Genomic DNA, 24542 nt, shown 5'->3' on the forward strand with positions numbered 1-24542 from the left:
TTGGAATACAGGGCAGCAGCCAACCCTGAAAAAGACTAAACAGAACTGGGGCGCATAGATATTTCTTATGATCTTAACAACTGCTAACAGTTAAAACTACCCACAGAAAATGTTCATGCTAGTTATCATGATGTTTTTTCCAGAAAAAAAATCTCATTTCTGGTGAACATTTTACTCAACTGTTTTGGTATTTTCATAAACTTGTGTTTTCAGGACCCATAAGCAGTTCTCATATCTATGAAATCAAAGCAGTCAGTCTCGCTATTCTAATCTCCCTGTCAGCAGTGCCTTCAGGCAACAATTCCGGGTAACAAGCCTCTCCATGCAGGAGGAAAGGGATAACAGAAATACTTTCCTTAACAAAGAAAATCTATTCATAGCACAGCAGGGAAGTAAAGCTCCTAAGGACATATTCTTATTAGGTATTCCATGTAAAGAGTCCAGCTAGGTCTTGACAATTGCATCTAGTAAGCTGAATACCTGGTCAAAAAGAATTCCACAAATCCTTGGAATTAGGCAGAGTCTGACACCTGGATGGGGGGTGGTTGGTAAAAATATTTTTTTTTTTTCAGTAATACCAAAACAATCGTAAATACATAACTTACCTACTACATAATCTTAAAATTACATTTAATGGGAAATAATGTCTCATAATTCCATGATTAGTAGCCAATAAAGAGAATGGACCATACAATTTGCAATAAATAGCTTGCTAGATCACGTTAATATGTATAAACTATAATCATGATGATTAACCTAAAGCATAATAATTAAGGATATATATCCAATAGGGCATGAAAAATAAGAGAGGAAGAGTATTGAGGGTATGTTATAGAGGGGGCTGTAACTACTATTTTAATACATTTTGCCTTTTACTTTAGTTCTTGAAATAAGTATGCGTTAAGAAATGTCAGCCTCAGTAAAATTCTCCTGCAAGAAATGCCTATTTGATCCTGCATAGTTTATAAAATGAGATACTCTCACATATTTTACTATGAATTATACAGGGCCAGTCTATCCCTTCTCATAGAATACTCTTACTGGGATAGATCTTTTAAAACCATATCTGAGAACTATCTGGATTTGCCCCAGAGTCTCTGGGTGAAGCCCTATTTCCACAGCTCTCTGGGTCAGTTCCTTCTTTCTTCGGGCAGGGGAACAGTATGTGGTCTTGACCACCCAAAACCGGCGTTCTACCCACTTTCCCTGACGCCTGTCCACATTCTCTTTGACAAAAGGCCCTCCGTGACCCCATATATTGTTGCTCCGTCCTCACACAAAGCCAATCCCCAGAGAGTTATATTGAGGATTACATATAAAAAAGGTATTTTTGGTGCAAGGTAGTTAATGTAGAGCACTATCACTAGGGACATTCCACTGGTTGCTATTGTGATTGCAGAACTATTCTTTATACATAATTTTACAGTAAATACCGTCTATACCATCTAGTTCTCTCAACGCATGGTACAAATGATCCCTGTTAAATTAAAATCTTACAGCAGTTACACAGACATTTTAAATCATAATCCCAAGGGGCAATTGCCCCCGTTGTTGTCAAGTTTCTTTAATTCATGGTGAAAGTTGTCATATTAACTCTGGTTATATATTATCACGAGGATGCTTTTCGTTAATTACTAATCCACAATAAGGGTTGCAGAAAAATAAAGTACATTAATAAGCATTCTGTCACCAAAGAGATTGGGGAAGTAGTCGTATGTTCAAATTCCTTGTTCAAGTGACCACTGAGAAGAAAGTGTTTTTCCTCGCCTATTATTTAAGCAAAAGGGATGAACTAATCTTCCTGACCTCTTCCCGGGAAGTCTTTCTACATTCTGTGGGATAGTTAATGGCCAACTCAAATTCACAAATGACTAAGAGAAGCATGCAGAGTCTGAACAGTGGAGGTTGCTTTGTAAGCCCCTGCTCTGCTAATGCACCACAGGTGCTCCGATAGATAAAGAAATGGGCTTTTAATGGTAGTTTTGGTTCTCTTTTTCGTTAGAATGATTTTAGAAGTTTTATGATGAGTCAAAAGCATACCTATTCATCAACTGACCACAAAGGAGCTAGAGTGATGTATTTAAGTATTTTATACGATTGATATTAATATTTCTAAGTACTGTAACATAAAACATCTGATGTGTTCAGCGGGCACTATAACCACCTAAAGCATTAAGAGACCTTATGACCGCTATTGACCAAACAATGCCCTTACCATTACTGGTTCTCCGTTCCTGGGCTACAGGTTAACTGTTGCTAAATAGACTAACTGACATTTTCTTAAATTGAATGCTTAACCCCTTCACCAAAAATCTTCACATCATCCTTTATTGTTATCGTGACTCTGGTCCTTTATTGTTTTCGAGTTAAAGTGGATGTGTATTGATATGCACAGCCTCTATTTTGGAACCGTTTATAATACACAAAGAATGTCAAAGCACATTTGCAAAAATGCTCATAAAAACACATCAGAGACACAGTACAGTTTTCAAATATTTTTATTTTTAAATCTAACTATGGTAGCACAATTGATGGACACCTGTTAATGAAGATTTATATGCGCAGAGTATAATCTTTTCCATCATAATAAAGCGATCTTCTCTACTAACTGGTAAGATTTGATGTGTTCTAATTAAATTGGAAAAAAAATATTCTTCTTTGTAAACACAACCTTATTGTACAATTATCTTAGTATTCACTGTGAGGGTTTGTTAAAGTGAAAGTTTCGTTTTGTCAAAGACACAAAAATGAGTTAAATAAATGTAACTAATAACTATCATATTGTTTAGATACAACTGTTGTTACCAAGTGCCTGTGTATAAATGACATCTACATTCAAGGAAGTCTCAATTTAAAATGAGAATGCAAACTATGTTCATGTAAGAGGTTGACCTCATAATAGCAGTTGTTTGCATAGGAAGACTTCATAGATGTGCATGAATTATTTGGAATATACTCACACCAGGGTTTTCTTTCACCTGCATTGCAATGGGCCCACGCACAACAGAAACTATGTGAAAACAACACTGTAATAGTACCAAAACAATACAGATCATTGCAAAGAAATAACTTTACTTTTAGGATGTTGAAAATATTTTTCTTGATGTCTGTAAAGTAAATATGTTTAATTAGGAGAATAATGGGTATATTGCTTTAAAAATGTTATGTTACTTTTTAAGCAGTATGTACAGTATCTGTTGCTGTGTACAAAATAGTCTGTTACAATCTACTAGACATGTATGGAGAACAGGTGGCATGTGAGAAGAAATAGACTAGGTTTAAAATGGACAGTGGTGGACAATGGTCCAACTAGACCTAGGCCTGGGAGTGCAGGTCAATTGGGCCCCTCTGCAAGATTGTGCTGGGCAGTTAGCCTTGGTTAGCAATCAGAGTTTCCAGTGTGACTGTCGGTGAGGTTGGAGATCTCGCTAGTAATCAGCCCAGTTACACCATGGAGGTCAGTACACAGCAATGGCTGCTTCCATGGCAACCTTATCCAGGAAAACTACAACAATATCACACAAGTACTCTTAAATACATAAATACCGTATTTGCTCGATTATAAGACGACCCTGATTATAAGACGACCCCCCAAAATCTGAATATTAACTTAGGAAAAAAAGAAAAAGCCTGAATATAAGACGACCCCAAAGGAAAAAAGTTTTACCAGTAAATGTTAATTCATGTAAACTATTTTTTTTAATAAAAGCTATGATTGAGAAAAATATTTTTTTTGTTTTTATTTCTTGTATTTTCCAACCTGTCCCCCAGTTACGCACATCTGCCCCCAGGCTTGCCACTCCAATATGGCACTGTGGCCCATGATATGCCTTTTAACCCTCTATATGCCACTGTGCCCCATGGTATGCCTTTTGACCCCCTATGTGCCACTCTGCCTCCAGAAATGCCTTATACCCCTATATCCCATTCTGGCATTTAGGGGGTTAAAATGCATATTATGGGGCAGAGTGGCATATAGGGAGGTATAAGGCATTTCAGGAGGCAGAGTGGCATTAAGGGTGTTAAAAGGCATTGTATAGAGCACTCTGCCTCCAGAAATGCCTTATACCCCTATATGCCACTCTGCCATTTAGGGGGTTAAAAGGCATATTATGGGGCAGAGTGGCATATAGGGAGGTATAAGGCATTTCAGGAGGCAGAGTGCTCTATTAAATGCCCCCTTAACGCCACTCCAGAAATGCCCTATGCCCCCATTTAACACACACACACCCTATACCCCCATTTAACTAACACACACACACACACACTCTCTCTCTCTCTCTCTCTCTCTCCCCCCCTCTCTCACCCCCCTTTCTCACCCCCCTTCCCCCGCTCTCCCCCTCTCTTACCGGTGCTTCCAGCCGGGGCAGCGGGTTGACGTCGCCTTCTGCTGCAGCCGGAAGGAGGTGTGGCTAGCAGCGGGGGTTTGTATGCGTCCGTCGCGTATACTTTCCCCGGCTGTCAGAGATCAGAGTTCCCCGCACCGGTGCGGGGAACTCTGATCTCTGACAGTCGGGGTAGGTCTATGCGATGGACGCAGACAACCCCCGCTGCTAGCCACACCTCCTTCCGGCTGCAGCGGACGTTGTCTACGCGGATCGCGTAGACGTCAACCCGCTGCCCCGGCAACACAGCAGGAAGCACCGGTAAGTGTGTGTATGATGGGGGGGGTGAGACAGGAGGATGCAGGTCCCCTGCAGCGGTGCGGGGGATCTGGATCTTAGTCTCCTAATCAGACCTCTATTTGAGGTCTGATTAGAAGACGACCCCGATTAGAAGACGAGGGGTATTTTTCAGAGCATTTGCTCTGAAAAAAACCTCGTCTTATAATCGAGCAAATACGGTATATGAATACAGAAACTGAATTTAAAAAATCTAAAAGTAAACATTTTTACTGTCACTGTAAACAAGAACTAAAATTACAAAGGCTCATTGAAAGCATTTTAAGATTTACCATAAAACTTAAAGGAGACGTACAGTAGATTGGTGTCACTACATGTTGTAGCCTACAACAACTATTTACTTGTGTGTACTGCGTAAGAGTGCCCACACAGAGGTCGACGGCACAGGGGTATACCTAGAGTATTTGTCACCACGCTATATACTAAGCTAGAAATTGACAGTGGTACAGCATAACTCTCATCTCTATACAATGAGCTAGAAACAGACGGTGGTGCAGCATAACTGCCATCACTATGTACTGAGCCACACAATGACGATAGTTCAGCATAACGCCCATTACTACTTACTGAGCCAGATATTAACAATGGTACAGAATAACTCCCATCACAATATACTGAGCCAGACAATGATGGTGATACAGCATAACTCCCATCACTATATACTAAGCTAGGCATTGACAGTGGTACAGCATAACTCCTATCATTATATACTGATCTAGACATTGACCGTGGTACAGCATAACTCCTATCACTATATACTAGGCCACACAATGACATTGGTACAGCATAACACCCATATACTAAGCCTCACAATGTCTCCCTATCCTTCCAGCATCACTGTCTCCTTTCCTGCAGCTCCTCTTCTTCTCACTCCTCCTGCTCTCCTTCTCTTCTTGTTCTGCTTTCTGGTTGGTGAGTGTGTCTTCAGTGCTAAGCGACGGGGTATGACATCATATCCCGTCTGTCAGCATCAGTAACAGGGGTGCATTACAAGGAAGCAGACCTCCCACTACTGTGATTCCGTTAGAGGGAGACCCATGATCTTCCCAACTGGTCCTGCTCTTCCAGAGGCTGACTATATAGGTTACATCCCTTACTGACAGGCTTCCAACCATTGCAGGACCTCAACCCATACCCAAGTCCATGCCTCCTTAGCAGAAGCAGTGGATGGTGTGCTGCCCTGGGTCAGGCCTTAAGGTTAGAATTAAGTTAAAGTACATAAGTTATAGTTAAGTGACTCCCTTTGCCTTTTTGACTTTCTCACTGGGCATAACATTGCCACCCCACTTAAAGGGGCATAGGTATAAAACAAGGAGGGCATAAAAAAACAATAGGCAGAAATTAGCCATGAATTGGTCAGATGTCCAGAATCAGGGGTAGGAACCCATTCTTCCACCCACAGTGATCCTAAAAAGATGTTGATTAAAAGTTAAGCATAATAAGAAACTTATTTGAGTGGTAAAAGCAGAAGAAAGAGCATCACAAATGGATGTTGTCTAGGATGTAAAAAAAAAACATTTGTATTGTCAATTAATGAAACAGACAGATATTGTAGAAAATGATTGATTTTGACAGTCGAGAATGCATACAGAAAAAAATGTTCCTAGATAAAGGTTATCTGGAACTTTTGTTGTCATGTGCCTGTTGAAGAGATTTGGTTGGAAATAAAATCCTTAAGGCAAACAGAATAAAGTTGAAATGGTGGATGTACAAGTGATTTTTATCACAACATATATAACCACCAGCTTATTGTAGTCAGAATTGCTTAAAATTCTTTTGGGAATCCGTTGGTTCGTAATATTCCATTAAATTCAACAGTAATTTACACAAAGGTTCAAGAACATTAAAAGTTATATTGCCCCTTGTAAATACCAACACAAGGGAGCAAACAACCCTTCATCGCCCAAACATTTCTTTTAGAAAGGGAATTTTAGATATACTTATACTTCTTAGAGAAATGCAATGATTAACTATAATTGGATCCATTTTTATTAACTATATGTTCTCGTTTACAGAGCACCAATGCCAGTAGTAGTGGCAATACAAAAAGTGTAAATATATTTAGTATTGAGTACTAGTCTTTTAAGCTGCTTTATATTGTGGTAGACTATAATAAAATGGAAAAACAGCTATAATAATACCAATTATAGGCTTACTAGAGTTGCTACATTCTTGAACATTTAAGAATAAAAGCATATTTTAAGGCTAGATTTGGTCAACTGTAAGCTTGCAATATGCCTTTTTGTGTGCCATAACAAAAGTCAAGTCCTCAAGCAGGGGCGTAACTAGACGCCTCAGGGCCCAGGTGCGAGAATCTGTTAAGGGCCCCCCCCACCCCCTCACCCCCCAAAAAAAACATGATTTTTACCCTACAATTTTTTTTCAACAACTTCAACAAATTCAATTTACATATTGAATCATATCTGTAAAAAAATCAAAGAAGAAGGGGCGCATGTACAAAGGGCATAATCCAGGGGTGTCCAAGTTTCTGCAGTGGGCCACTTCATCAGAATTGTATACGTGCGCGGGCCGCACTCATTTTTCACTGTGACAAAAAATATGGCCTTTAATAAAATATGCAGATTAAAATAAAGTAAAATGACACAAAACCTTTACTCTTCCTCTCACTGATTTCTGGGCCTAGAAAGTTTTGTGACTACAAATTCAGGATTCCCTAGATTTATTCTAGGGATGAACTAAAATGAAAATTCTGTACCAAAACATTCAGGGTTCACTTAGCCAAAACCGAAAATGACCCCCACCTTTAAAAATAATAATAAAAACTCACATTTTTAATAAAAGTAGATAACACACACTTGGACAAAATTAGCAATATGGCTTGGCATGATAGGAGTGTGATTGCTGTGATTGCTGTTAGCAATCACACTCCTATCATGCCAAGTCAGCCAGTACATGCTGGTACAGGGTGGCTGTAAGTGATGTGCAGTAAATGCTGGTACCTAGGCATGATGGGACTGTGCTCGCTGTGATTGCTCACAGACTTCAGCAGGGGGCGCGGCCTCCCTCTGCCTTCTCTGCTAAAGCACAGAGGAAGTAGGATGTCACGTAAACTCCGCTTCCTCTGTGCAGTCCAGAAGACCCTCCCACAAGTAAGTAACAGGGCTTGAGGTGCGGCTCGCGTAAGATCGGTTGCCCTGGCTGCCGATCTTACGCGGGCCGCACCTCGAGGTCTCGCGGGCCGCATGTTGGACGCCCCTGCCCGATTTCGGGCGGCCCCTTGGCTTGGGCCCCCCTGCCGCCGGGGCCCGGTCGCAGACGCGACCCCTGCGACCCCGGTAGTTCCGCCACTGTCCTCAAGTATTATAAAAGTATCTGGCCCTTTTCTGACCCAGCCAATTCACTATATGGACAAAAGTATTGGGATACCTGACCATTACACCAACAGGGACTTTTATGACATTGTGTTCGTAATACATTAATATATAGTTGGTCCCCCCTTTGCAGCTATAACAGCTTCCACTCTTGTGGGGAGGCTTTCTGCAAGCTATTGGAGTGTTTCCGTGCGAATTTGTACTCATTCATCTAGTAGAGCATTTGTGAGGTCAGACCCTGTTGGACAAGAAGGCCTGGCTCGCTATTTGCATTCCATCTCATCCCAAAGGTGTTCGATGGGGTTGAGATGAGGCCAGTCAAGTTCTTCCACACCAAACTCATCCAACCATGTCTTTATGGACCTTGCTTTGTGCACTGGGGCACATTAATGCTGGAATAGAAAAGGGCCTTCCCCTAGATGTTCCCGCAAAGTTGAAAGCATAGGATTGTCCAAAATGTCTTTGTATGCTGCAGGACACATACTAATACATTTTGGTAAATGCAAGGCTTAAAACTTTGTGGGCACTGTTTGGGGACTTCTGTCCATATAGTGTATTTGTCAACTATGTTAATGTATATTACATAAATAGAATTATCATATGAACTAAGTAAAATTGTAATCTGGATAACAATAGATTATGACAATAATACAGAATCAACAGTTTTTATTAATTATGTATGCTCAAGCAAAACTATTATAGTCCAGGACTAAAGTTGTTAAGCAATGCTTGAATCCTCAGAAACACTGGCATTTATGTGTTAAGGTATAGGAGTGATTTATATTTTTCTTGCTGCTGGTGATGTAATTGCTGGGTAGAATAAAGAGGTGTTAATTGCTTTCTTTTGTCGCAGTAGTGGAAGTCCCAACATGGTTTATGAACTGTTGGTGAGAAAAAAAAGAATGCAGGAAGTGAGAAGCTAAATTAGAATGTTTTGAGAACTTTAACCAATTGTTTCCACAGGGTTTATTGTCCAATAACCTTTATGTGCTGGAGTTTGTTAAGGAAAAATATAAGCGAACATAGCTATGGTTACTGCTTCATAAAAGTTCTCAACCTTTCAGCACTGTGCATATAATATACTGCATTTAGTAGCTGCATGGTTATTTGAAATTAGCTTCTGTGCCGGTGCTATTTGCTGGTAGCAAAGTTAAGAGCGTTGCTCAGAAGGATACATTTGTCTATTGTTCTGCAGAACGTCACTAGAAGGAAGACTTCTTTAATACTACAGATCTGAGGAGCTGATTAATCTTACTGATGTCTTCTCAGATGAGTCATATCACATAAGGCAAATTCAAGGGCAACAACAGACAGTAAAGGCTTCTGAAAACATCTTTGAGATGGAATGTGTTATTTCATCTTTTTCCCTTTCTTTAGTTTGTGGCATAATTTGGTGTCCATCATCATTTCAGAAACAGCCAAACTGCTGAGGAAATTCATCTATTGTCTAAGAGCTGAGAGGAATATTAAAAAGCATGATCTTAACAGAAAGCAGGCACAAGGGAGGTTCTACAAAGTAAAAATAATAAATGACTTAGAGAATTTGAAAGAGCTAATTTTCTAGGTTTTTCAAGAATTCTGAGCTTGTGAGAAATGATCCTAGTCTTCATTAGTAAACTTAAATTAAAACAAAATATTAAATAGTACAAATTTTTGGTCTTGGCACATGGTTAGTGCACAAACTCAGCATTTAGATGGGCATAGTCCCACAACTTAAAGTGTCTCTGTAAAAATGGGAAAGTGGCACAATGTATAGCTATTACCGTATTTTACCTGTTGCAGACCCTATCATTGACAATGTAGTGTGTACACCCATTTGCATTCTTATTTGCGCAAATATGTCATTATTTATATATATTGAGCTTCTAAGGTTAAGGAATTGAATGAAAACTGATGTTTAGTTACTGTATGGACTATGGCTTTGATTCCTTTACGTGCGGCTTCAAACCAGGTTAGGTAAAGTTAGTGTTTGAGACGTGTAGGTATGGGCGAGAAAGTACAGTGCGAGAAAAAATCTCAAATACCATTACACAAGCCATCCTCTTCTCACTCATGGAGTGCCAGGAATCCTATATAAAAGCAGTTGGTTCCACATAGTCTGGAAATCTGATGTACCTTCTGAGAGGATGTATTGTAGAGTAATTCTACATTAAGCTTTTATGATGATGATTTAGAGTTCATGTTTATACTTTTCTTATGGCTGCTCGGTGAATAAACTTGCATAAAGTTGTTACAAAACACTGTCTAAGGTTCTAAAAAAATGATAGTATTGGATTAAGGTGATTTTAGTAGGAAATCCATACGTTCATTCATATATGCAAGTGGACAAGTATTTGTTGGTCTGCATTGCCAATTATTATTTGTCTGCTTCTTATAGTAACATACCTTGAGGTTTTGCTGAAGCATGTAGAAAAATATATTTTGTTTTTTCACTAATGAAATGGAGACATCTCCATTCTCCAAAGAAGCATGTACATTTAATGTTCTTTGTATAATGTCAAATGCTGATTGTTTTAGAAACTCATCATTTTATCAGTAAAAAAAATCACCTAAATCAAACAGTAACTCATTTACTTACTTTTGTTCTATCTTGTATAGGTTTTTCATACACCATTTGACATTTTGAACTGTGAATTTTTAAAAAGCACAGTGGAAATGATGAAAATCTCTGACAGTAATACTTATAAGTAAAAAATGAATACCAATTTGGAATTTTTGGATTGTAATTTATATTAACTGCAGTGTTTGCGGTGATTGATAAGTGCTTAGTCAAAGTTAATATTTCAACAGGGTGCGTTTAAACGGTTCAATTAATACTTACGAGAAGAGAATTTCAATCTTTCATAATCATTCTTCAGAATATTTTTTAAGAAAAAGCTTCTTCATTTTAACTTTATTCATGTTCTGCATGTGAAGCCATGAATCGGTAGGTAAGTATTGATATAAGTGAATTTGCCATGTAGTCAGCAGGGGTTCTGTCTCTTTCCAGAATATTCCCACCGTAAAATCAACGATCCATTCCACAGACAAACACATCCATTGTTCTCTTTGTTAATATAATTTTCTCATCATATGAGCATGGATATAATTCATTTCTGTTCATTCAAGTTATGCTACTATATGACACTGGGATTGTATTAACTGAAGGCTACTACTGAGAAAAGGAGACACTGAGACTGTTTTTAATTTAGTATACATACATATGAATATCATAGCGATGAAGAGTTTGTCAAAGCCGACAACTAGTGCTAAATCGGGATATACGAAAAAACTAATAAGAGGGAAAAAGTATTAAAGTTCATGGCGCTATGAAACACCAAATACACTTCACATTATAAACTTTCCCTTTCAGTTGGTAAACAATTACCATGATAATAAAACTTTTGAGTCGGAACACTCCACTTAGACAAATATGATGGACTAAGCTAATGTTTTACCACTCATTGGTTTATATTTCATTATATTTGAAGGCTTGTGGTATAGCAATGCCCCTCATGGTACGATATTGTCACATAATTAATTATCTCTTTTAGCTTACATCTAAGTAGGAAAAACCAAGTACATCTTCCCAGGGCTGTAACTAGAAACCACTGGGCCCCGATGCTAAAATTGCCCCTGTCTGTCCTGCCAAACAGTTAGCGCTCAAGTACCAAATTAGCCAATATTATTAGCCAACAACTGCAATGATTTTCACGTTGTTCGTGTTATTTTAACAGCAAGGAGGTTTTTGGGTCAATATTTAAATGGAAGGAAATCACCATGGAAATCAATGGACCATATCTGCTGATTGCACTGCAGTTAGATTTTTTCCTGATTTGGGATTTTAATATATGTAAGTACTTCTGGTCGGCCCCGTGTTTTGTGTTGTTTGTAAATCGTATTAGTTCTTTTTTGTGAATGTGCTACTATGGAGTTACTTGTTAAAATCACTACTGAAAGGGTACGATTGCACTGACCATTGTGTAAAGTGACTGGACTGCATCTTTAAAAGGAAACTATAACCATCATTTTATAGATACTATATTACATTACCTGTAACGTGTGCTTTGTGTTTGTCAGTGTAATTGTTGTGGAGACTTTTGATTTAAAAGTTTGCCCCATGGAAGCTTTGATCTGTATCTCAAAATGGCCGTGCCAGCTTTATCTAATGAGTTTTTTGTCTTGAAGGCCTCTTCCTTCTCTTCCTCTCACCCTTACAAAGGTTGCCTGACTCAATCAACAACAATTAACTTAACAACAGTGCAGAGATACTGAAAGGAATAATCATGAATATTTTGGCTTAGTGAATCTGTAAAATAAATGTTTGTGCTTAAGCATTAAATTTGTAACGTAGAACCAAAGAACATTGCATTTGGTCTCATGTTGTTTAAATAAACTCCCTTTTATCTGAAAACCCTGAGGCCACCACCATAGTCACGGAGTATTACGATGACATTACCTACTCGTGGGAGTCATGAGAGTTTATTTCATGTATAGAGCTGTAAGATTTCTGAGTCCATATAAAGAAGGCATTTTAAAAAAAAAAAAAGCTAAGATTGTTTTCTCTGTGTAAATTTCATTTTTAATAAGCATCCCCAGAGAAGTGTATTAAAATAGTCAACCTCTCCTTAGATCAAGAGATTCAGGCAGACTCTCCCCAAGCTGTTTTGTTTGAATTGTTCAGCACTGTCATGTTAAAGGTGCTGTTCCACTTACACAAAACATTAATTGCACTTTAGTATGCCTGGGAACTAACCCTTAGGAGATCTGTTATTTTAGATTGTGCTCTGAAGGTGTAATCATACTAATACAACACAGAAACTTTAAGAAGCTGACATGACAATGAACGCTCCCTAGCAACTAATTGTTAATTGAGTTAAAATCTTACACAATTAAAGAATTATTTCCCGGAACGGCTTGAGCATTCAACAGCACTAGTATGAGGATATTGTTTCCAATGCTACATTTAGAGAGAAAAGTGTTAAATTCCACAACATATAACAGCACCTTTAATTGTATTTATTTTCACACATAATAACGTAAGAAAGGCTGAGCCCATAAGAATTAAAAGTTCACAGCATAAATATATTTAAATAATAAAAACACTGATAGAATACGTTTACAAAACGGGGCTACATATGATAGACAATGATTTGTTTAAATTATGTACCCAATTTACGTATATTCTCTGACTCACCTGAAGCCATAACAAAAAAAATTACATTGCAATATGATTGCTTTAGTTCATCTTAAATTTGAAGTCTGGAGGACTAAAAGCATGAAACATTAGACTGTTACTTTAGTTTTTAAATATTTTTGCTCATTTCCCTTTGTTAAACCCCATGATAATCTGAAAAGTACAGGGATATTTATATTTTTCAATTGACATTTTAAAGCTGTCTGCTTTGAACAAAAATGTTTCAGATTAAAGTTACGCCATAACCTTCATCCTAAAGCCAATTAAAGTAATAAAATTGGAGTCAGCTAAGTAAATCAAAATAATTTCTTTCGCTGCCTATCAGGGTTAGTGGAGCCATCGGGAACATTAAATAGGCATGTTACTAAGCAGGCCCTCATTAATTTCAAAGAATTGTTTAAAAAGCAGACATTTTGCTTGTCTTTCTTTGGGATTATTATATTGGATTTATGATACATGCATTTTCTATTACTTTCCCTGACAAATGGAAGTGATCAGACAAAACAGGTCAGGCATAAGGGTCACCGGAGAAGAAAAAAGGCTTAGCCATATGACAGGGATAAGCAAGTTGAAAATATAAGAATCTTCTTCAAATAGGTCATGGAATAAGTATATTGTAATAATCATATAGTCCAAAATATGAACGATTATTTTGGTTTTCCATGTAAAAGAGAAACTTTTTTTTTTGATTGGGTAAAGTGAATGACCTATTATTATGTAAGTACTGTCATTAGTGTCGAAGGATAGAGAGAATTTGAGACTGCAATATTGGTTCATTTAATTGATTTTTTGCCATGTAATCCCAAATTGCAGTTTCATGAACATCTGCAATTGACTTTGAAGCGAGTTTAACAGCAAACTATCATATTATTGGACATATAATTACATAGGCTTTTGTGCTGTCAATAAATACCTCTGCAATGAATCCAGACTTCTGGGTGAAGCTGTGGAGTCTGGAATTGCCCATTCAGGACTTTTTTTTTCCAGGAATCTGAATGTGTGAGTCATAAACTTTGATTTATTTAACCGGAACATTACTGCAGGTTAAAGGAATGGCCACATGAAAACACAGAACTTGTATAGTTAACCTTGAATTAATTACAATTACATGTTTTTGTTAGTTAAACGGGACTCCCTTGGCTCTTAAAGAAGCTGTTAAAATGTTTATCTCTTGAAGAGATTTTTTTTAACTACATTTTTGTTTAATGGAGGACAACCATGGTCATAAACGCTAGGCATTTACAAATGGTCTGCAACTTTACCGTTCTGTACTGTCTATGTTTAGTAAAGGTTTGTATTCCTACCCTGTCAAATCCTAACACATATGCTGTATTTGTGGCCAAAATCGGGATTATCTTTTCTGGAGCTTTGTCTGATACATGTCAAAGAATGTGGAAGCATCTGCCTTGCATAAAATAAAACGCTACATTTATATTACAGGTTTACAGATTTTGTAATGAATAAATCTATACCCTACAATGGCTGGATTTATGCAAGATGGACACCAGTGGGTTTGGCATGGGTTTAAGACATTTTTTTTATTTACCCTTAAAAAAGTGTCAGAAGGAGGGTATTGGGGAAAAAAAACAAAACAGATGAGCCATTGTGTGGCCCTCAGAGTTTGATGACCCACCAGGAGAACACAAGGGTATTCTTGAGGGGTAGAAAGGCTTTCTAGCCAGGGTCATATAAAGGAACAAACCAAAAACAGAACCAAAGTCAGAAACTATCCAAAAGAACCAGAACCAAAGTCAGTAGCTGGACAATGCCATGAATATCCAGAAATGCAGAGAAGCCAGACACACTGGTGATAACAAGTGGAGGACTTCCTTTTCATGTTCTTGAACCGCAAGAGTTTTCTAAACAAAACAGAAAAAAAAACAGATTTGGCAGTGACATGAAGTTATACTGTGTCAGTTAGCTGTAGGGATTCTGACAGTTATCTACATAAAAAAACTATCCTCCTGCCACCTCTAAGAGCAACTTGCACTTTGTTTTAACACTGTTTGGAAAGTTTTGACACTGAATTTAACAACCTGGTTGCTTCAGCACTATCCCAGCTAAACCTGCCACCTTGACATTAGGCTGCCCGCAGGCTATCAAAGTTGGATGGTATCCAAATTTAGTGTGACATCTGCAAATCTCTGATTTTTACAGATGTCTTTTTTAAATATTGCCCAAAATCCTGGAGTGGTATACACCATATGCTTTTTTTAACTTTCTTAAAAAAATATTTGTTTAATGATTTAGTGTCCCTTCAATAATAGTTATGTACATAATATCCCTAGATGTTAAAGCCAAGTATTTCACATACAATTCAGCTCCCTATTTGCTTGCTATGATGGGTCATTTTATACTGTGTATCTAATATTAAACATTTAAAGTTTACTTGGTAGCTCAGAAACGCCATTATGCTGAACACATTTTGCATGGATAACAACTTACTGTATTTGAGTTTGATTTGGATACAAACATAATTAAATTGAATTAGGTATTTAGTTAGAGAATGAAAATTAAAAATAAACACATTAGTTTAAAATATTTTACCTGGTGACAAAATATATTAAGCAGTTATTGATTGAAAATAATCATTCTGCATACATAAAGTTCTCACAAATCTGTAATTGTAGACGGTTTTGTTATTATTCATAGAAACACAAAAATGTTTCAGTCCTTTGACCACTTTTCTGCCTGGCTCCCCTTCTTCCTCTCTTCTAATATCCCCTGTCTAATTATGGGTGATTTTAACATCCCTTCTTCTTTCTTCCTCTCACCCAACAACCTGTCCCCTTGACCACATAACATCACATCTTGAAAAGTTTCTATCCGCATCCCTTTGTCAATCACATACCCACCTATGTAATCTTTATCTATCATCTGGAACTGTACCAACAACCTTCAAGCATGCAAAAATCTCACCCATTCTAAAAAGCCATCCGTAGATGCCATCTGTCTGACTAACTACCGCCATATCTGTCTGCTTCCTAAGTCGCTGGAACGGGTTGTGTACAACCGCCTTACTAACTTCCTCTCCTCTAATTCCCTCCTTGACCCTCTACAGTCTGGTTCCAAACCCCTTCACTCTACGGAAATGGTTCTAACAAAAGTCTCCAATGACTTGCTCTATGCCAAAGAAAATATCACTTCTCCATTGCAATACTTCTGGATCTCTCTGCTGCTTTTGATACTATGAATCACCACCTTTTTCTTGACTCACTTTATTCTACAGGCATTCGAGATACAGCGCTCTCCTGGATCTCCTCATATCTGTCTAACCGTTCCTTCTCTGTCAGCTTCTCTGGCAAGGCCTCATCACCTCTTCCACTTTCGGTTGGTGTCCTCCAATTATCAGTCCTTGGCCCTCTGCTGTTCATCTCTTGGCAAACTAATCAACTAATATTGCCCCCAGTGTCATCTTTATGCCGATGATACCTAATTCTAGTTTGTCTTCTCTGGATCTCTCTCCGTCTCTCAAAGTAGACTCTTGAGAAAGGCATTTTTCCACAAACTTGGGTGTGTCTTCACGGAACAGCTCTCCTGGACTTTGGACTTTAAAAAAAAAGAAATTTGCATTTTTTGGCCATTGTTTTCCATTCCGATTGGACGGTGGACTGTATGCTTTATTTTTAGCAAGTATATTTCTTTTATTATAATATTTCACTGAATTTTTTAAGTTTTATGAGTTTGTGCACCTACATTTGCATTATATTTTGTCTTATTTGAGTCAGTTTGAGAGCGTGCACTTTATATAACTTATTTGTATTTTTTGCTTTAGGTAACTGCCTCTCTATACTTTCTATAGTTTAAGTCATCTTCTGCAAACATCAAGGGCTAAGAAACCTTCGTAACAATTCATTATGTTACTTAATGTAACGCACTTTCCATTTTTAACAAACACTTAACCTTACAGATTCTGCATAAAATATGTAAACACATGTACAATGTCACACATGAGATGATGATTGAAAGAAAATTCCATATAAATCCAAGAACATATATGTGTTCATTATTTTTCCAGGCTACAAATTCAGCATCACTTTTTTGCTTATAAATCTTTAGTAATTGACTGTTTAACGCCAATGAGTTTTTCACACATTTGCTGAAACACACATATATTAGTTATTGTTTGTTGTCTGATGCTGAACAGATGTGCCGTCCATTTGTACATTATTTCCCTGCCAATATTTCAAAAAAAAAAATGTACATGTCAACAGGGCACAGCCTAATTAAGTTCCTTCAATAAAACATCCTTCTTACTTGCATCTATACCACAGGTAAGCAAGAGTTAGAGTATATACCAAAAACACATGTGGCCAATATAATGGTTTTTTTAGCGTACGTGTTTAAATATATGTGTACTTGTCAGAGTCCCCCCCCCCTACACCTTCTGCTGTCTGTTTATGTCTAGGCAACACCTGGGCAGTGAAACTAGCATCTGACTTTATGATAGAAAGTTTGTTTTAAACAAAACCAATATGAAAATGAAATTATAATTTGAGGGAAAATTATAATTGGAGGGCAGCTAGACCACTGCCCTTGGTCAAGCCTTTGGCAGCGCCCAGCCAAGATATGGCACTGCACGATTACTACTACTAGGTATTGTTTTTACAACATGCATTTAATATTTATTTTATGTTTTATTTATCCTGTAGTATAATTTTTTCAATAATATGTATCATTAATTACATTTTAAGAGATCAAAATATAATGGCATAAAGTGGCGTAACAACCACTTGTCCAAGCCTTTAAAGCTGCTCTAATTGCCCTAAGGGCCTGCAGCTCTAAGGGCCTGCAGCTTACCTCTCTGGCGCTCACACACATAAAATCTCCCCTAAATATAAAAAAGTATTTATTTAAAAAATGTTTTTATGTTTATTTTCAGGTGAATGAGATGACAACACAATAGTATGAAATAGTATGAAACTTACTAGATTTCACCATCAAAGCCCAAAGTTAATCATATAGTTTAACTGTATTATGGATCGAATGTGTTATATATTCCAGATTTTAAATATCTATTAAAATATGCCTAAACTCATTGAAAGTTGGACCTGAAGTTTGTTTCCAATTTCTAACTAATGCAATTTTTGTTGCCTAAAATAAATATCCTAATAGACCCAACTTCCCAAGTGTAGCAGAAATGAAATGAAACACATCTTTCCACAATAGTTCAATCTTGACCATGACCAAAGAGTATGTAACATTGTACCCTTTTCTCCACATTCCGTCCAACATGTAGAAGGAATGCTTGGAAACATATGATGTATCAGGAGCAAGGTGACATAATGATTGGCACATCTAGAAACTTTGGAAAGACTGACCAAGGACACAACTTGAAATGGCTCATTATAGTATAATTAAATTAGTGCTAATTTTGTAGCATTTTATTTTGTCTCCAATCTTAGACCTTGCATACAACGCATACAAAGCATTCCCTACAATGCCTTCTCTGGAAACACTTAAGTTATAATATATAATGTCTAATCCAATTCCAGACTTTCACAAATTGCCTATAAAGTATGTATACTTAGCACATTATTGTGAATTCATTTTTGACAGCAATCGTCTTAGGTAAATACATGGTTTCCATGGTTACCCCTCCACAACTTAATCCTTCTCATTGGTGGAAACCAATTTTCCCAGTCCTTTATGTTTCAGTAAGTTGAAAGGTGATGAATTCTCTATTAATATAAAATAGCCCCTATTCATTGAGGCTATTCCTTCATATACATATACAAATATATAATAAAGTAATAATATAATAATAAAACAAATACAGTGTATGGATCAACAAAGTATGGATAGCACTGTTAATCCAATTTATAAAAACAAATACTATATATATTATATATATATATATATATATATATATATATATATATATATATATATATATATATATATATATATATATATATACAACTATGAAAAAACTCAGTTTTTACCAGATGTCAGGAAAACTGAAGGCAATGGAAAATACCAAGAACGGGAAGTTATAATCATAGCTCCCACTGGTATTCACTTCGGGTGCATTTATAATGCGTAAATATAGTTTATTTAATCTGTAAACAACATTATATAGGATTATAAAATAGATGGCATAGTAAAATTATGTATTTAGAGAAGTAACAGATTCTATTTAGACTGCATATAAAATGTCAGTTGCTAAATTTTTGTTACTTCTTAAACTTTGATACACATGTTTTGCAAAATTGGTAAAACACAGGAAAACTGACTGTAGGGAAAGGAAAATGCATATTGAAAAATCCCAGTGCAGTATGCGCAACAATGATTCTGTCCTACATATACCGTGATTTATTATATTTTACCAAGACGGAATAAATCATTTATTCACACAAACAGCTTTCCATATAAATTATTCCTAGAAGGTGAAATGACTATGACTAAAGCCTGACAATGAAGATAAGCAGACCATAGTATGCTTAATGGTGGCACTGGTTTTGTTATCTAGAATACTCAGCGATGCCTAGAAAACACTTTATAGAGATTGGTAACAAAGTTAAATAAATATATATCTTGTTATTGCCATGAAAATGTGTCTGCACATAATTTATGTGGATGTAATATTCTTTATTCACAATGGCTGCCTGAAAAAAAATTAACAGTAATTAAAATTTGTTGAGAGAATGGTGGGAATGAATAATCATCCAGATCCTAAGAACAGAAGTAAAGATACTTCTCCTCGCAGTGTATACATAAGGTGGTTTTTAATGCATATATATATATATATTGCTTGTTTAATCTCGAAACAGTTACATGTAGATCATTAAAATGTAGAATTTGGGAAAAGTGGCCATTCCAGGTCCTCAACAGCAGTGTTCTTGTTAGCAGTGGCCTTCCATAGTTACTAAAGCTGTCCACCTATTGAAGTAATGCTGATGTCCACTAACGGTGGACAGATCACTTGGACGCTGAGTTTGCTATTCATATAATCTATAATATAGATGAGGTTATGACGGACCAAGAAAAAGAGAGCCACTTGTAATTTCTAATATGGATATGTATTTTTTATCATTTAACAAAATGAAAAGGTTGTGAACAGAAGAAATATCTAAACCAAAGCGAAGAAGAAAAATCTAAATCAAGTCACCTTCAGCACTCGACAGGTAGGTTGTTCCAAATATTCTGGAGAACTAACTATAGTTCTTCTTTGGATTTAGCCTTATTGGCTTCTCAGTCGTAATGTAATCCCAGACAGACTCAGTGATGTTAAAATGAGGCTATGTGGCCATGCCATCACTTCCAGGACTTCTTGTTCTTCTTCATGCTGAAGATAGTTTGACTTTGGTTGCATGTTTGGAGTCATTGTCATACTGCAGAATACATTTGGGGCCAATCAGATGTCTCCTTAATGATACTACATGATGGACAAGTATCTGCCTGTACGTTTCAGCATTGATTGAACCTCCACCATGTTTAATTGTTGCCTGCAAACACTAATTATTGTATTGCTGTCCAGCCCTTTAGTGAACAAACTACCTCCTGCCACAGCTAAATATTTCAAATTTCAGATCATCAGTCCAGAGCACCTGCTGCCATTTTTCTGCACCCTACGTCCTTTGTTGTTTAGTCTTGTTTCCATATCAGAGGTATGGCTTTTTGGCTGCAAGACCATTTCTGACCAGACTTCTCCAGACAGTAGATTGGTGTACCACAGTCCCACCGTTTTCTTCAAATACTGAGCTGATGGCAATGCTGAACATCTGCTGCATTAAGTTTCCTTGGCCAGCTGTGTATATGGTTCTTAACATTGTCCATTTCTTTGTGCTTCTTCATAACAGCTTAGAGAGAACATCTGGAAACTTCTGTCTGCTTTGAAATGTCTGCCTGCGAGAGACCTTGCTGATGCAGTACCTTGTGTCTTGCTGCTGAACTGTATTCAGCAACCTCACCTTGTTGGTGAATTTGGCTGTTGCTCACCCAGTTTTATTCCTCGTACACAGCTGTGTCTCTGTTAGTTAGTGATTGTGTTTCAAACAACATATTAAATTGATGATCATTAGCAACTGCTTGGTATAATTGTTTAATCATTTACTTAACAATATGCCTATGTACCCAGAAGAATTTATGCTGTTCAGGCAAACAGTGGTAACACCAAATATTTATTTGATTCAAATATTTTTTCTGTTCACACATTTTGCTAAATAATAAAAAATAAACTAACAGCGACTTTTTAAAAATCCTTCTTGTTTTACAGTGTTTTTTCCTAAAATTTTTGTATGGTGCTATATCAGTTAAATAATATAGAGAAGGGATGTGCCTGGGTTAATGTGGGGAAAAGCATTCATAGAGGGAGCATTCATATTTTTAGGCTACTACAAATTAAGAATATATGACTGAATGAAAGCAGACCAGGTAGAAAAAGAAGGAATGATTTCATATATTTTGTTAGCCATTAGGTATGAGAAACGAGTGGGAAGAAATCACAAAATGAGGTTTTTGTTTTAACTAAAACAAGTAAGGCATATTTTGTTACGGTGACCTAAATGACAATAACAGAAACCTGAACTCCAAATTCATTCTTTTACAGATACACAAAATGTAACCGAAATGCAAGGAATTTTGTAGCAGCTTTGCTTTGTAACTATAGTTTACTGGATTGAAGCCAGATCTGTCAAATTCCCTACAAATCATCCAGAGATAATTTCCATCACCCTTCTTAATTCTAACATAGTTGCAGATTACTGGCCAACCTGGAATAAAGTATTTGGACATAAAACTGAGTTGTCAAGCAAAACATTAAAACACTAAACATATCCACGAAAACAGTAACACTGTCATTAATAATATTCATAGTGTGTTCTCGTACAATGTTTGGCATGGTCCAAGAGTAATAACTTTAAAATGGCAGGGGTTCAGTTAAGGAGATGAGAGGATTTTTTTCGATAATAAATGGAGAATTGAGAGAATTCTGCGGTGGGAATCTAGCACAAGCCAGCATTCACAGCAGTCTATTTCCTATTTACAGACTTCAACAGAAAAGATTGATCAGTAGGATAAAACAGAGTTACTGATGTAGTAAGAAAAGAAAAATGATATGTTGGAAACAGCGTGTTCCATCATTTCTCTTTTTCAGTTTGTTGTGGATTAAAGATCTCAACATTTTAGAAGATATTTCAGAACATTCTAATTGGTGAAAAGGGTCAAGTCACAACAAAAGTGTTATTCTTAAGTGGTATACACAGGAAAAGGAAGTAGGTTCAGCTGAGTTTCCCTGATGACCCCTTGCAGCCCCTCTGTCACACACACACACAAACTAACTATAACACATGCACACCAGCAATAATACACAGTAGCACATACTGTATACAGTCAATCTAACACACACTTACAGTAAAAAAATACCTCACCCATCACAGCCTTACCTTGCCTAGAGCCTTTCCTTATAACTACTCAGACACTGCGCGAGGGGAAATGCAATTACTGTGTAACGTGACCCTCAGTGCGCTCCCACCTCACAAGTGAGCCCTGTTTGAAAAAAGATCTGAAAAAGTGTGATTGGTAGGACTAGATGGTTTTAAAATGATGAAGCCCTATGAGAAGGGTTTATTACTTCAAAATAGAACTTCACTAAGCAAACAGGTTTTCAATATTACACCTCATGGTAACAGAGGATATTAAGCGTTCTTCGTACACAGTAGTTTAGGTTGGAAAGTCTCTCCACAGTTTTTTAGGACAGCTGTGTGTCTCATACATTTCCTAATGATAATCCTACATGACTACCGTGTCCTCAATGAATATCCAGTTGTTCTTGGGGAAAATCCAACCCTTGTGTGCAATGTTTAAGTGCTATCAATCTTCCACATCTTGATATGTTATGCAGACTATTCAGTGTTTTCAGTTTCCGTGAATTTTATCTAGTTAATAAATACCTTTCTGAAGGTGTGGTCAAGACACATGCATCTTGTTACCAGGTCTAGATTTAGAGTGTATTCGTAAAAGTGCATTTTCGCAATCAAAAATTGTACTTATTAAGTATACACCAATAGAGAGCTATATATAAGTAAAAATGATTCATAATTTTCTGTAAAGCTGCAAAATGTAAAGAAATGGCTAAACCTTTAACTTTACTAATTCTTTGGATTAAAGCAAGTAAACATCCATTTGGAGGCAAATCACCATAAGAAAAATTCTCAGTACAAAATCTCAATGTGTCAAAAACATTATAAAATATAAACAAACTGCAGAAATGCAGAGAATACATGAAGGGATCACCTAAGCTTAAATGAAATACTTGTTATGTAGACTGTGGTATCTAGTTCTAGACTAGTACTACAGAGTCCCCTATTAGTCTTATCAATAGACAGCAATGCACATGTAAAGAATTTGCATATAACATCTTGCCGGTATAAAACTACAACAAGCAACAACAACTTAGACTTCATGCAGTTATGGAGAGAAAAAGGCATGTATATTTATTTTCAAGGGAATGCTACAGAGTTTGCTGGCCTCAAACGGCATGAGAGATTAGAATTAATCAGGTTCACCACCAGGTCACACAATATAGCATTCCTAACTTGTTAAATATAGGAGCAGCATGGACTGAAGTGCTGTATTTATTTAGATAATAAAGATGGAATAAACAGTAGCCTTCAGCAAATGTATATATCTGAAAATAATTATTTCTATTCATTTGCATTAGTTTCAAGGACATCCTGTTTATTTCAAGTATGAAACTTTCTTAATATTGAAATTTCAAGGTTTCTGTGACATTTACTTGATATATATGTTATATACTGTATATTAAGAATTAAGAGAGTTTCTTAGCATTGCTTAAGCCACAAACACAAACAGAATTAAGACTATGGAGAATAAAATTCCTAATTATCCATTGAAAATGTGTAGGTTATCCAGACAAATCATTTCAAATCTTTCCATATACGTTAAATCAGAAAACCTCCAAGAACTCTTATGTCCTTATAATAAATGTAAATGTGGTCAGAAATGTGTTCACCATAGCTAATAACATAAATGTAAAAGTGGCAATATTTGTATTATTTATTGATGTATATAGTGTCATCATAGTCCACAGAACTAAACAATGGGTAAACAGGACTTACAGAGATAAATGAAAGAAGGGCACTGCTGGGACAACCTTAATCTTTTTAATGACAACATGCACCACTCTAGATACCATAAAAGTGAACCTAAATTGTTGAACTTTCATTTAATAACGAGGGGGGGGGTGAAAAATAAAGAAGCTTAGCATGAAATGGTTATTCCTCAGAGTACCAGAAAAACTGTAGCATTTTTGCTAGATAACAAGGTGAAATGTTTGTGGAGGCATATAAAGTCCTAGATGTATCTTTGGGATTAGCATTGCAAATGCTG

This window comes from Spea bombifrons, chromosome 1 (assembly GCF_027358695.1).
Source record: "Spea bombifrons isolate aSpeBom1 chromosome 1, aSpeBom1.2.pri, whole genome shotgun sequence".
Classification (NCBI taxonomy): domain Eukaryota; kingdom Metazoa; phylum Chordata; class Amphibia; order Anura; family Pelobatidae; genus Spea; species Spea bombifrons.